The sequence below is a fragment of the Oenanthe melanoleuca genome, chromosome 2, assembly GCF_029582105.1.
Source record: "Oenanthe melanoleuca isolate GR-GAL-2019-014 chromosome 2, OMel1.0, whole genome shotgun sequence".
Lineage (NCBI taxonomy): Eukaryota > Metazoa > Chordata > Aves > Passeriformes > Muscicapidae > Oenanthe > Oenanthe melanoleuca.
The window spans coordinates 10,746,087-10,762,396 of NC_079335.1; positions in this window are offsets into that span (position 1 = coordinate 10,746,087).

The following is a 16,310-nucleotide window of genomic DNA, read 5'->3' on the forward strand; positions in this document are numbered from 1 at the left end:
AATGCACAAAGCAAGTCTAAACCAATCCCTACAAAACTGGAGCAGGCTATATATAGGTGAGTGCAGGAAATTATGCAAATCATTCTATTAAATGAATACCTGAAAGATTTACAGGAGCACCAATTTCAGAAAAAATTTGGTTTTATGGTTACCAGGCATCATTAATAGCTGGGAAAGGAAAACAAAACCCCATCAGAGAAATAGCATGGACTCTTAAAGCCAGGGAAGCAGAGTTATCTCTAGAGCTCAGGCACAATGGGCAGACATGAGAAAAATATGCCTTCATATTTGAAATGGGGAGAAAAAGTGATCATTGTAGCAACCTCCACAACCCACACAAGGTCAGATAGATCTCTGCTGCTGGAGACAAACCACAGTACTTGAAACAAGCTGTATATGAGCATAAAGATTTTCTGAGCATCATGGCACATTCACATTTCCCAGCAGCTTCCTAGAGCAGAAATGATTAGTGAAACCCTGGCAACAAAGCTCGTTCATTAGCTGTGCTCCTTCCAAAACACAGAACAGGAATTACGACAGGAGCAAGCACAGCCCAAGTGTTGATGATGTAACAGAAAGTAAAACATGATTTGTATTTATTCATGCTGCTGAGAAGGGAAAAGACCATGGAAGCAAAGTCCCAACTTTCTTGTTTAAGTGGGCTTTGTAGTTTAATGATGCAGAAGCTGCATGTGAAAAGAACAGGGCTCATATCTTTGAGAGCATGTATCTAGATAAAACCACCTAGAGACCATTCTTCTAGTTCTAGTCAGCAAAGTGATAACATGGATTTTATATTCATACACATAATTCCCCCTCTCCAAGCCCCTGTCCTGAGCACAGGACGTTCAAGCCCTCAACAGCTGTTCTGTGCTGGCCCCAAACCATTGCCAGGGCCCCAGAGCAAGGACTGTGCTCATTGTGGAACAGAACAGGGCTCTGTGGGACAGGGCATGGCTGTGTGCTGTGGCACTGCTTGGTCTGGGAGCACCCAGGAGCTTTAGAGCCCCTTCAGGCTGTGGCACATTCCAGGGAAATCAGGCTGGGGCTCATTCATGGCACGGTGTCTGAGCCTTTTTTTGTGATGAGCACTGAAAGGAGCATGGAGTGTCCTCAGAGCAACATCCCACAGGTGTGGAGAGCTGACACTCACTGCAGACTGCACCTGGGCTCTGCATTAAAACTGCAGTGAAATGGTCAGCAGGGTTATCAAAGTCAGACATCTGTTTGGTGCAGCAGAGCCTCCTCCCTTTTACTTCCTGCTTTTAATTTGAGAGGAATTACACAAACACATACATATCCACACACACTTGCCATGCTTGGTGATGCAGCTAAGACATTCTGGTGTGTTATGAATTCAAAGACATTTTCAGACGCTCTATTTAAAAGTTCTCTGAACATCAACACACCAGCATTAGTCCTGCAAACATTTAAGTGAGATAAATTTCTTTGTATATTTCTGAAAAAAAAATTAGAAAATTTGCTTCAGCTAAGCAGATGCCATAGAATTCAGCAAAACTATGTGTGGTATTTTATTCAAACACCTACAACATCTGGGTGAGAAAGGAGCTGGTTAAAAGGAAAATTATTTTTTGTTTGATCAGAAGATGGGCACTTGCCTGAATCAAATGCAATGAGATATTTGTCTCTGTAGGACTGATTTTTGCTTTGGGCAAAGATTTCATTTGATTTAAATCCTTGATTGAGGGAATCTGCAATAGATGCTGCAAATGGAAGTATCAATGCTTATTACAGTTTCTGCAGCCTCATTTCAACGCTGCTGGAGAAGGGAGCTGGAGCACTCTGTTTAACTACAGTGTTGAGTCCTTCTTTAAAGAAAAAACCCACAAAAATTATACTTTTGTATGATTAGTGACATCAAGAATGAATTTTCAATTTAGGGAAGTTACTTAGGAATGCACAGAATGAAAAACGTTGTCATCTGCAGCAAGCATAGCAGAAAATATATTTCAGATCACTCAGATAACATCCAGTTTCCTCAGGTGCCATTTGGGCCAATTCAGTGTTTGCAAACAGAATGGTTCCAGTTGGTCTTTCAGAGAGTACCTGACTCACATGTGCCGTTGCTTGCATGACTTTCAGCTTATTTACAAGCCAAGGTTTCATGAATATAGAGCATTTCACTTTAGTCACTGTTTCTTTTAGGAGCCGTTCTGTTCCTGGAAATGGAAAGGACTCCATTTAATGATTTACCATCAAAATAGATTCCCTCTTTATAATCTCCTAGGGAAACAGTAAATCACTTTGACCAGTATATTTTCAAAACAATTCATTTCAAAAAAACAGAACAGAACAGCCAGGGTCTCTAATACAGCTACAGAAAATGCAAACTGGAAAAAATTATATAAATCCTCTGTTGTGTTAGAAACCCTTCTTTCTGTCCTCTGTATCTCAGAGTGTATCACTACCTACAAAAAGCAGCTCTCTGCCTCCAGCAATTCCCTTCACAGTTCTTCCAGTACTGGGAAACCATGTTGGTGAGATTGGTTTTCTTCCTCTAGGACATTTTGATATAGGAGTGTTGTTTTATGCATCTTTATTTCAATAAATAAAGTTGGTCGTTGCTGTGTTTGCTTTTCTGGTTTCAGTATTTTTACTGTGTGTAACAGATGGAGCTGCTAGCAACACAGAGAGATAAGGTTGCTTAATGTTTCCCATGCTAAGTCTCTGTTTTCAGTTGCTTATGTCTCATTTTATCCACTTGGGCTACAGCATTTCATGCTTGCTTCTTGCCTTGGATTGATTTTCCTCCCTGGTTTTCAGTACATTATTCTGTTAATTCTGAGAATGAAAAAAAAAACACAAAAGAAAAAAAAACACAAAAAAAAAAAAAAAAAAAAAAAAAACAACAAAAAAAAAAACTACCCCACACTCACCCTTAAAATAAATAATTTTCTTAAGTTAATTTCTTTCTTGCAAGGTCTTTGTATTTGGGACAAGAGTTTTGCATTTTGGTGGGAAGATTGTGGTGGGGGGAATTAAATTAACAGATTCACTACTTCTAATCCATGAGTTAATCTCTCAATAAAACAACAATAAAACCACTGTGAGCAAAGTATGAACCTTCCTGTGTAGAACTGGCTTTTGAACTCTGTTTTTAGAAACATTAGTTTAAAGACATAAAAAACTTGGAGCTAATACAATCACAGCAAAAGCAAACCAGAAACTTTATTATCCTGCCCCTTTTGCTAGTATATAGTCACACACACAAATATCCATGGAGCAAATCATAGCCCTATTTTTTGAAAATATGCAGCTGTGACCCAAAGATTTTAGGCAAAATGCTGCCATCACCAAAATAGTTGGAATATTTTCCTGATGACTTTGCTGGGAAAAGTGTTGTTTCCTTGGTGAAGCTCCCTGAAACCTTACATTTTAAGTAAAGTTATGCAGCTCAGACTGCTCCTACGCAGAAAATACAGCTTGTGCCTTCCATGCTTCCACATCCTCTGCACACATGCCACTGCAGCAGCAGCTCCTGCTCTTTCCTCAGCCATTTCCAGGCTCAGAGAAGCACTTGGATGTTAGAGGATTGCTCTCTGCAGGGGCAGCTGTTTTGCACATTGCTCATCTGAACACCTTTAATACTGGCTGGTGTGAAAACCTCCAGAGCTGGCAGTGCTGTGTCCCTGAACAGCAAGTGCTGTGCCAGTGTCCAGGATATTGCCTATGTAGGATATATATTTCTCTTGGAAATTAAGCTCCCCCCAGGGAATGGTAGCTTTAATAATACCTTCAAAAAAGAGTAAGCTAATCAATTAAGATTTGTCAAGTAATTACTCAAAGAATTGGTCTAAACTACTGAAATTAATCAATTAAAATAATTAACCTTACACTTCATATGTCTGGCTAATTATATAAACATTTTCCATGCATATTTTCAACTAAACTTCTCTAGCTTCCATACAGAAACTCTCTCAGTATGAGAGATTGTACCACAAATTACAGAGTTCACATGTTTAATATATGTCAATATATTTTCAAGGACATTTGCATAATATATGCAAATATATTGAAGAGTCTTAGCTCTTGCAAATTCTAATCCCATCCTTAACATCTAAGTCATACACAGCAATATGTGATGTGGGTGTTGGTTTGTTTTGGTTTTTTTAATTTTGACTGACCAGTTCCTCCTGCAGTTTAACTAAATTAGTGAGGCTGCTGAAATCTGCTGCACAGGGGACCCAGCTCTGGGACTGCTCAGGCACTGGAGCAAAGGCAGGATGCAGCTTGGTTATTAAATGAAGTGGTTCTCTGGAGATGTGGTGAAGTTAGAAACCCATAGTCCTTGGTGCTTGCCATTTACCTTCCAGTTAGCAACCAGGGTGTTGGTCTTAGCCTATGAAATCTTGGTGACTTGGGCTTGGTCAGAAGGATTGTGTTACTCTCCTCATGACAAAACCTGGGGATCAAGCAAAATGCACAGGATTAACTATATTATATGAACTGAAAGGGATATTGGCCTCCAGGCAAACTACCCTGCTTCCAAGCACTCATATTCCAGGGAATTGCTATAAAATACATTGTATTAGCACATATATTTTTCACTTCTTTAGAGCTAGAGTTTTTGAGTGTGGGGTTTGACTTTCCAGCAGTGAGCCAGCCTTCAATGGCACAATGTCACGGAATCAGAGAACTATAGATTAGAATCAAAAAGGAAATAAACAACCTCCTGTCAGGTTTAGAGTCAAACTTATTTAGAGTCAAATGGGAACATCTCACCTTGTTCTCTTTAAATCTCATTCAGGGAGTCAAAACTGTGCTAACAAGCCAGTCCAAATATTCCCAATGCACTTACAGCTCTCAATGTATCATAGTCAAACCCCAACACCACTTTGAGACCTTTGTGCATTTTCTGCTACTGCTCTGGCTCAGCTGGCCTCTGTGATGGAAAAATTGTTGTTAGGTAATTAAGTAATATTAAGAAGAACGAAAATGCTCCAAATTTAAACTTCAAAATATCCCTTAGACTTTTTCCAAATGCCACTGGGATTCCCACTGGAGACATCACAGTCCCTTAGAGTAACCTGTCACTGCTGATGATTGTCATGGCACTGAACACACAGAATTAATCAGAAGAGAGCTGCAGTGCAAGCCCTTCCCCAGCTGCAGCTCTTCGGGGACAGCTGCTCCTGCCAGGACTCTCCACGGCCTCAGCTCCTGCAAGAAACACCCTCCTGCTATGGCATAGGGCTACCTGGGCTCCAGGCTTCTCTAGGGACCAGTAGTGGCCATTCCTGCTGTACTCCAAAGCCAGGCAGAGCCTTTTCTCAAATGGAGGAGGAAAAGGCTTTTGCTCCTGGATCCAGCTCCACGGGACAAGAGACGTGGCTGGGGACACTGGGGACATGTGTTCTTGGGTCCTGCAGCAGCTCCTGCCCTCTTCTACAGGCAGAAAGGAGGTGCAGATGTGTGGCTGAGTGGGAACCAGCAATATCAGAGAGAGGGGGGAAGCATTAGGAAGCACGAGAAGGGAAATAGTCCTAAAGTGTGGCCGTAGTTAGAGGCTGCAGAAGTGCCACAAATCAGAGCATTGCTATGATTCCTTTACACCAAACTGGGCTCAGTTGCATACACAAGCCCAGCCATGACTTATGTATTTCAAATTTACACAGCATCAGTCACTGATTCCTTATTACACAAAGTTATTTTCCTTATCCTATCTGCCACAGACGATAAAACTAAACAAATGGATGAATATAATTCATTCCCTGGTTTATGAACCTGAAGTCCCACAGAGACAGTAGGCTATAGCAATCCAAACTGCAGTGCTGCTAAAACTGAGGGACAAAATGCAGTACAAGATCAGAGTGTACCAGCTTACAAGGATTTATTCCAGGAAACCAAATGTTCTCTGGGATTGATGCTGTTTCACTTCTTTCTGGGTTTGCTATCCTTACTGTAAAACACTTACCTATAAAAAACAAACATCAAAAAAGGCACCATGATTTCAAGGCAATACATGAACTCTGGATAGAAGTGGATAGGGTTTACTTAGGGCTTTGAAATGTTTGGGGTGTTCAGGTCAATGATCCCTTTTAATGGAATGCCTGGCTCGCCCCTTTGGACACTGTAATGGTGCAGTAGATAAATACACAATGAGAGTATTTCCTCTCATCACTGTACTCTTCCATCTGCTTTGGGCTGCACTGCTTATATAAAAAGGCAATCCAAAAATATCAGGTGGGCTGTAGATTTGCTGTCCAGTTGAGATCATTGTTAGCTTGGTGTGAACTTTGCACAAAAGCTGTGACAGCAAGGATAGCTGAGTGACACTGAAGTGGCTCAGTTTGGGAATTTTTACATTAAAAAAATAGCTAAAGAAGAGTGAGTATCCCAGTGCTCAGGCAGAAATTGCACAATGCAGGAAAGGGAGCTCATTGGAAAATGCTCTTGAGGACATCGGGAATACCCAGACTGACACTGAGGGCATTGCAAATGCAAGTTAATGCCTTTCAGGATTAGTTTTTAAACACACAATGATGCAAATGTTTATTTATCCACAGAGTGGCAGATTGTTATTATTGCCTATGCCAAAATATGCTTTGGCTGCAATCCAATGACAAAGCCTTGTCTGAGAGATACTGATCAGTCTGGGGAGCTGAAGTGACACAGAAGAGATTTAAAAATCAAGGGGCTTGTTCTCTGAGGCATTCACAAAGTATTCATTAACTTTTATCAGCACATTATTCTCTCCATCCTGTCTCCTGCACTGCAACTATATGGGAAATATTTTGGGGTAAAAGATATACTGGTTACCCTGCCTCTGGCAAAAAGGTTCAAAACTTCCTGACCTTTTTGTTTGAGTACCTGTATACTTTCTGTGCACAGATTTAAGGTCTAGGAAGCAGTTCAGAGTGTTCATCTTCAATTGCACAATTTCAAAAGCAGCACAGCACACCTCACCTGCACATACAGATTTTATACCATCATATCTGCACTTACTGTTCCTGCAAAAATAAATGATGTTGTGGCACTACAGCTGCCCTGCCAAGCTGAGAGTGAGGGCTCCCCAGGCTGGAGCACCTCACATTCTGCTTAGCCAAGCCCAGAGGAAATGCAATTGATGCCCAACAGAGATCATTACCCATCCCTGCCTCAGCTGCCTCCATCTGCCTCAGCTTTCAAGGCTAGTTTTAATAATTTTGCATGTTAGAGTGAGATTTGCTTCATTATGCTTTTATTAGTGATCTGTAATGGTCCCTAATTAAACATAACACTGCTGCAAACACAATTGAAAAACACTCTACCACCCCTTCACACTCTGAAATATTGAAAGAGTGCAAGTCTGCAATTTTCTTGGTTTGGTCCCCACAAGTGTGACACAGAATTTATGGTCCATCACTGAGACTGAATTAACATCATACATTTCCCAAAGGTGCCATGCACTGATTTCTTATTTGAGTTTTTCCATTGCCTGAAATACCAAGAGATTTCCTCATGGGCTGAGGAGCAGTTAGGCAGCTGGCAGAAGGCTGTGGAGTGGGGAGGAGCAGAGTGCCATGGCAGAAAAATCTCATGGATCTAAAGAAACTTTTACTGTTATTGTGCATTTAGATTTGGCATCTTGACTTATTTGAATTCCCCTTTAAAAAGTCATCAAACCTTCTTTAATAGGAATCACCTACTTAAAAAGCTTCAAGTTATTAGCTTTGTTACCATGTTATCATAATGGAAAACACCAACCACAAAAATGTATGTAGATATTAATGAGGAACATAATACTGAAAAATGGCAAAGCTTACTTAAAGTTATCGAATACATGAAATTAGTTAATGTTATCTGCTCAAAATTACTGTTAATAATGAAACTCCACATTCTCATTGCTAGCTAAGCAGTTCCTCATCACCACACTGCAATAGAAAGAATGTTGGAGGAGTCTGAATTCAGCTGCTGGAGATTAGACAGAGTAGGGAGGATGGGTGTGCACAGAAACCTCTCTATACGTAACTTCATCATTAAAATTTCCCTAGCATGAGCAGAAAAGTTATTAAATTCCCAATAAAAAATGTTTAAATGTCATTAAAAAGTTTCAGTTCTATCATAATTCTCCTTAATGGTAAGAATTTCAGTGCTGGTTCTCAGTCCCAAAATTGCATTTTCAAAGAACCCTGTGCTTTAAGTCTCAAATTGCCTAATTACCATATTTATTGCTGGATTCTGTTTTCTAATCCCTGATGACTTTGTCAGATATATTTATGTTCCCTTCATTTTTCTCTCCTGCAAGAAGGACATGCAGGAGTTAGTGAGGATGGCATGTTGCAATCTGAGTTGGACAGGTGGCTGTTGCCACACCACATTAATACTTATTTAGCTACACACTAGAGACTCTGCAACAGCACAGTCCAGAGTATGGAAAATCATAACAGCTACATTCTCCTTAACATTTATCCATGTTATACTCACAGGATGGTCATTATAATTGACATAAATTAAATCACAAGTGTAAACCATCCAGACTCACATTGGCAGCACCAAACCCCATTTTATTTCAATTGAAGATCTGAAGAACAATTCTTGTGTTTCTCAGCTCCCTTTAATTAAAGCATTGCCACGAAAAATGTAATTCAAGGGAAGAGGAGGGATAAAATATTAATAAAAGAAGTATCCAGGCAGTCCAAAAGTAGCAAAATCTTTAAAATGTTCAAAGAAAAGCTCTAATTTTATTTGGCTCCTGTAAATTTAGGAAGGGAAGAAAAAGATATGGAATTAATTCTTTGTTGTTTAAATTAAGGTTTCATGAAACTAAAGTTCTCTTTTAAACTGGAGTATATAAAACCACCATATAATATTATTATATTACTCATAATATTACACATTTATTGTCCTTTCTTGTTTAATCAGCAACCACCACTCAGCAAAATTTTCTTAGCTTTTAACCTTGTCAGCTCAATGCACAGGCTGACAGGTTAGATATTTTCCTATCTTGTGACTGATTGTTGAAATTCTTGTATTTCTTCCCATCACATGTTGGTGATAAAATTCAAGATAGTAGAATTTCTGCAAACTAAAAATGCTAGAAAGGTCAACAGCAAATCTCAACTTCACCTTCATTATACTAAACCCATAAAACATTTGCTATACCATAAAAAAAAAAGGAGAAAAATATCCTTTTGGCAGTTTTAAACTACATCTTTGAAGCAGAACACTATTTAAAAATTACCCTCTCTCTTGAAAAATGCAGGGATTTGTTGGCTTAAGATCTGTCAAAGGACCTACAAACTGATCTGGCTGTTAAAAGCTGTCCTATTGCTATCACAAATCAAGATTTTGCAGATGATTGTGAAATTAGTGGCCATTACAAGCTACCCCATGCTGGCAGTGACACTTAGCAAAGAATAAAATTAATAAAAAGAAAATAAGATCCATCACTTATTCATGTTGATATACTAATTCTCCAAATGTGAAGGAAGATGAAATCTACTCTAGTATTGCAATCAACAGATTTGATGCTGAAGAAACAGAACAGGGCTCCCATGCTTAGGTTTAATTTCCAACTCTTATTTCAATACAGGCAATTTTTAAACCAGAAGTGAAGTCAAGCTGTGGTATTTTAATATGATATATTAATGGAATACAAAATATTCAGAATTTGGGGATTTGTGGGGCAAAAGAACAGTTTGTGGTGGAGGTTCTCTTCTGTCCCCAGTGCTGACAGTGATCAGAATAAGGTGGTTAATTTCTTTATTTGAAGTTCTATATGAACAGATCTGTACTTCTAATAATTACTGAATAACAAAATACATACCTATTCTATAATACATACCTATTGTAAAAATAATAGAAAATGAATGACAAAGTATGCACAGTAGGAACATTAAAAAATTCTACTGCATCTTAGGGGGTGTTTTTTCTTACATTCTATTCCAGCAGAAATCTGCTTCATGTCACCAGTTAAATTTCTTCAAATTTTAATCAAATGTATGTGAAATGATAATATTTTTTCAAATAAACTGAAAGCTGTGCTGCTTTTAAAAAATATTCTGCAAGTACAGTTTAAAGAATGCAAAAGTGTAAAGGATGTAGGATCTTATTGTACAAAAAAGAAGCTGATTGTTTTGGTTGGACCTTATATAAAAATATTTTAATGCATTCTATCCAGAATATAATGATATGAATCACATATCACTTTTAGCAGATCAAATCTCCCCCTGAGTCTCACAGATGGTAAAATGAACGAGTTCAAGCAAAACTATTTTCTTGTTTAATTTACCAAGAAAGCAACTAGCACAAAGGCAGAAGGTAGTTCCTCCTGGAAAGAACAATCCCCAGGAAATAAAAAAATCAGTCAGTCACTCAAGTTACAAGCACCTTTTCGGTGTCAAGCATTTTGGGCATTTTCTGCTCTTTGGGTTTTCCACAGACAGTCACTAATTTTGGGAGCTGTGCTTAGTGCATGACAGCAGTGTAGCTTCACTGTGTGCAACCTGCCTGCTTAGCCCATGGAAATAAATCCAGGATTCTGTCCAGAAAACAAAACTTATTAAAAATGGCTAGTGTATCCAACTAGATAATTTTCCACTGCACTAAGAAATTGAGGGGATTTATTTTTATACCAGCTTGAAAAGTCAAGCAGACCAGAAACTGGGGACAGCTTCAGCAAATCATATAAAATTCTGTCTCTAGAGAATTTGGTGTAGAGCCAGCAATCAAGAATTGGGATATCATGGCTCTCCAGTCAGTGAAGCTCCCATAGCATTTTTATAAGCAAAGATGGGTAGTTCTACTCCCCAAATTAACTATGGCTTCACTTTCTCAAGAATCTCAGCTAAAATCCAGTTCTCACTCTACTGATGTTTTTAATCGGCAGAACGTAGGTTAAATTTTAATTCATGGTGTTTTCATTTAACAGACAATGCTTTTCATCTTGGATGTAGTTAATTTCAGTGGGATCTTCTTGGTGTCAGTCTCATGTGCTCCTCTCCTACCTCATGGAGGAACTGGAGGTTGTCCAAAGAAGGACAATGATGCTGATGAGGGGTCTAGAAAATAATTGTTATGAGAAGTGGCTGCGAGAACTGAGGTTGTTTGGTCTGGACAAGAGAAGGCTTGGGAGGATCTTACCACTCTCTACAATCCCTGAAAGGAGGCTGTATCCAGGTGGGGAATCTATTTCTTCTGCCGTGTCTCAAGTGAAAGGACAAGAGAAAATGGCTTTAAGTTCCACCAGGGGAGGTAAAGATTGGATATTAGAATTATTTTTCTCACTGGAACCGTGGTCAGACACTGGAATAAGTCACCCAGGGTGGTGGTTGGAGTCCCTGTCTCTGGAAGGGTTCCAGAGGAGTCTGGATATGGCACTTGGGGTTAGGAATGGTTGGTGGTGCTGGGTAGATGGTTGGGCAAGGTTATCTTGAAGGTTTCTTTCAACCCTAATGATCCTGAGATACTGTGATTCATATGGACCTTGGGGGATGCAAATAAGAGCAGCTTGCTAAGTGTATTGAAAACTGGATGAAGGCACTCTGAAGTGAATTATTATTAGAATAAGAAAACTAGCTCAGATGATCATGGTAAAAAAACAAAACTTGCATCTTGCTGTTAAAAAAAGAGGCCATAGAAACTACACAAACAATAACTGAGACGATTAAAGCTATAAATAAAGCTAGAGAGGAAAAAATTGTAATCATGATAGCACACAGCCAATTTGTAGTCATCTGATGTTGGATGCCTGAGGCAGGACATAAGTCTCTGGAGGCTCCCTATGTGGTCAATGAAGAGAGAGAGCAATTCAGTCAAGTACTCAATTTACGTGCCTAAATCAGCCTGGAAAGGCAAGGCAAGAGCTCCTCTTCCTCCCTAATTGCTCACACAGTGAAGAGGAAAAAGCTTTCAGATTTAAACATCTCAGCTGGTAGTCCTGTGTCAAAGATCCCCCAAGGACCTGAACTGCTGCAAGGGTCTGGCAGCAGTAAATGATACAAGGATGCATGAAACAACCTCTCCCCAGAGCCAAGACAGCAGCAGAGCAGAGAAACAAAGGGCAGTGCAGGTGGGAGAGCAGAGGCAGTGATCCCAGCAGGTACAAGGATGGTTCCATGAGTCACTGCTGCTCTGTGCCCCATGCAAGAGGGCTTGAGTCAGAGGTGCTTTGTCACTGACAGGCCCATCTTTGTATGACAAGGCAGGCAAAGGTGAATTTCCTGGTTTTTGGTTCCAAAAAATCTGCCTCCTATTCAATTAGCTAACAAAAAGCTGAAGGGAGGACTGGGTGGATTTTTAAATTCTATTGTATTCCCTTTGCAATGGCTAGGGAACTCCCACTGTCTGTGACAGAGCAGATAATTGACCTGAACTCTCTGAAATTGGGGAAGCCTGTCTCACTTCTCAGTGTGTGGGACTCATCCTAATACCCTTTGCTTACGAAGGAAAGAATCTCCTTTGTAAGAAGCCCATATAAGTGGAGAAAGGTACCACAAAGATAAAGTTTTGGGCCCCTCACTACAAGAAGGAGGTGCTGGAGCATGTCCAGGGTGGGTCAATGGAGATGGGGAGGAGAGCACAATTCCTGTGGGGAGCAGCTGAGGGAGCTGGGGGCGTTTAGCCTGGAGAAAAGGAGGTTCAAGGGGGACCTCATCACTCTCTACAACCCCTGAAAAGAGGGTGTAGCCAGGTCTGTCTATTCCCCAAAGAAACAACGGATAGGACAAGAGGAAAGAGCCTCAAGTTGAACCAGGAGAGGTTTAGTTTGGATAATAGGAAAAATTTCCTCGTGGAAAGAAGCACTGGAACAGGCTGCCTGAGTTGTGCCTGAGTCACCATCCCTGGAGGTGCTAACAAGGTGTGAAAATGGGCACTTAAGGGCACTTAAGGGCAGTTCAGTGATGGACCTGGCAGGCTGAGATAACTGCTGTACTTCAGGATCTTAAAGGGTTTTTTCCACCCTAAATGATTCTATGGTTCTAAAGATCAAGCATTCAAAGAAGTGGTTTTAAGAAAGAATGTTATTGAGGGTGCCAACTCACATGATGCCATCTCCAAAAGAATCTAAAACTCACAAATCTAGAACGAGCAGTTCCTCACAAATTTAAATCTATCAGCTATCCCACACTAATGGAATTTATGGCACAAAATCAAGGCTCAGTAGCCTAAAATAAAAATCTTCATGTTTTCAGAATTTTGCTTTTATTACTTAACCCACAGAGAACTATGTTGTCTCAAGAAATACTAATTAAAACAATAACACAGATTTTTTCCAAGACTTAATTTGAAATAACTACAGGATATCAGATATAAGCAGAGTACTTTCATATCCATGCATTTACCCATACACTTCTTTAGTGCTCACATTTTGCAATAAATTGCCTTTCAGGATATTAAAATGTATCTTATTTTCAAATTGTGTGCCGCACTTTCTGCTGAGTCAAAACATCTAGACCTTCTTTAAGTCAAAAGTTTGATTATTACTTTGTTATTGATATTTAATCTTCACAGCAACACTGTATAAGATCATGTTAAGATCCATGCTTTCCCCAAGAGGGTTAGCTGTACCTGGAAACCCAGAAGAGAACAGTCACAAGAAGCCCAAGTCCTTGTGATAAACACCTCATTCTTTACAGTCATATTCTATAGCTGATTTTGAAACACTGACTGTTAAGATGCAGAGAGAAAAAGAATAAACTATCATTTTACACATTCTCACAATTACAGCTTTATTTATTCAAAAACCCCATAATTCACATGAAATTAGTTATGCCATGCAAGTAAGAAATATTATAAAGATATTAGTGAGCAGAGCATAACTAGATGACAGACAATATGAACATGGTTTTAAACTCATCAAATTAAGCAGGTTAATTAGGCAACTATTGAGGTGTGCTCTAACTTTTACAGAATTTTTCAGTCTCTCACCTATTCCTGGCACTATGCTGAACATCTTGGTCCTTATGTTTGGGCTAAAGAGAAAGCAGGGGTGATAAGCCATATCACAGTGTATTACAACAATTACCTGTCAGTCTGAACATCAAGAATCACAGATTAGAAACACAGAATCACAGAATGGTTTGGGTTGGAAGGGACTTTAAAATCATCTTGTTCCAGCCCCCTGCCATGGTCACAGATATCTTCCACTAGACCAGGCTCAGAGCCCTATCCAGGCTGGCCTGCAGTAATTCTAGGGATGTGGCAGTCACAACTTCTCTGAGCAACCTCTTCCAGTGTCTCACTGTCCTTACAGAAAAGATTTTTTTTTTTCTAATATCTAATCTAAACCCACTCTCTCTTAGTTTGAAGCCATTCCCCCTCATCACTGTATGTCCTTGTAAAGAAGACATCAAATTGCTAAATAAACATATTTCTCAGCATGGCAGTAGATGAATAATGCATTCAATGGTCAGTAAAGGGATAATCACATTTCAACTTCTTTTCTGTTCCTTCCTGCCCTAGCATCATTCCTCAGGCTGTGCCTATGCAAAACCTTTTGGTCCATGAGTGAATCACACTGAGGAACTGATCTGTCTGGAAAACAAACCAAGGAAAATTAGTTTCAGCATTCAGCTGGCTTAGTTCCTCAAAATGGCTCACAGCACAACTGTGCAAAGATTCACTTTAGCACAGAACAAGAAGGCTCAAGCAGCAGACAGAAATTGCAGATGGTAGTTTAAGCAGCCTTCCTTCCCAGGTTTTTTGGCTCTATTTTCCCTTTGAAAATATTCCCAAAGTACATACAAATTTTGGACACTTTTTTTATTGGATGCTATGATTTGATCTCCAGCAATTAGCTCCTTCACTTTCATGGGTTTCAGCTCCTGGGAGATGCCCCCCAGTGCACCAGTTTAAATAAGGTCAACTCATTGTCTAGACAGGATATCGAGTGCAGGGCCTTCCCCTTTTGTTCTATAAACCTACTTACATGTTTTCTGGATTGATGATCATCAAGAAGGTTGAGGGTTTTAATTATCCTCTGAATCCCAGCCAGCAAAAATGTGCTAACTTTTGAAGCATATTCCTTTACATGTGAATTTATTTAATTTGTGCATTTGGGTTTAAATTTGTCATTATGTAAATTCCCTTGATATCTTAAGCAGAATAAGCTCTACTATGCTTAGCTTTAAATTGTTTTGTGAGACTCAGAAAACGGAATAATCATAAAAGAATATCTACAAGAGTGTGTCTTATGGAGGGCTAGCAATACAGGCTTTGTTTTTAAATAATAATCAGCCACTAATACACAATCATAATTTCTCTCTGATCATATGAGCTCCTGTCTTTGATATATAGCTGCTGAACATCAATAAAACCCCCACCAATCATCATTTAAGAGAGAAAGCCAAGGTACAACATGAAAGAATATAATTTTCCATGCATAATACAGCCTTGTATTGCTTTGATGAGTTGCTTGTTCAGGGGAAGTCTCTGTTAACTCAGGGTGCTTCTTCTCACTGAACTGGAAAACATAATGACAATGTGGAAATACAATTGCTTGATAAGTTATTTTCCTTCATAGGTAAAGCTGAAGTATATGCAGTTCACTGAAATTGGTGGACTAATTGTACCCTAACAGCTCAGCCTATGCTCAAATATTTTGCATGAATAAAGACAGTAATAGCTGTCTTAGAAACACAAGTCCTGGTTTTGTAAAACTTGATTTCTTGGAGCAGAGATTGCTCTTCTGAAGCCCTGGGTGGTGCTGGACCTGCACCCAGAGCTCCACTGTGTCCATCACACCAGGCAGGGGCCAGTGGCTGGTGCCACTGAGAGCCCATGCAGGGCTTGCACACCCTTCTCTGAGTTATTCCTAAGTGGTTTTTTCCTCTAGGATTAATCCCTTGAATCCAGGTCTCACAATTTATTGCCATTCCTTGGGTTTGCTTCAAGCCCTGGTACAGCACCTCTCCTGAGGAAAAGAGCAGTGCTGAACCTGTGAAAACTCAGCTCAGCAAAGCAAAATGCTGTCTGCTTAGAGGAAAAACATTCTCTTGGGAAAACACATAAAAAACCAACAAAAAAAAGAAATTCAAGCCAATTTACTAATATTTCTTCAAAGCTCCTTGCAAGACCTGCCAAGGAGCAAGACACAGTGTCTGGTTCTGGACAGGACCATCTTCTGGCACCATTTTTTGCTAGCTCTTTTGACTCAGAACAAACCAGGATATGGCTTCTCTCATGGTGCAAACCTCCAGTGGGATTATAACCAGCACAGGGAACTGGCAAGAAATATCCCCCACTGACTCTTATGCCAAATGAATCTCTCCAACAATTATTTTTTTAAATATACATTAGCAATCTAAAAAGCTATCTATTAAAAAACTTATCTAAAAATCCCAGGTTTTCAAACTTTTGCTGTTTTT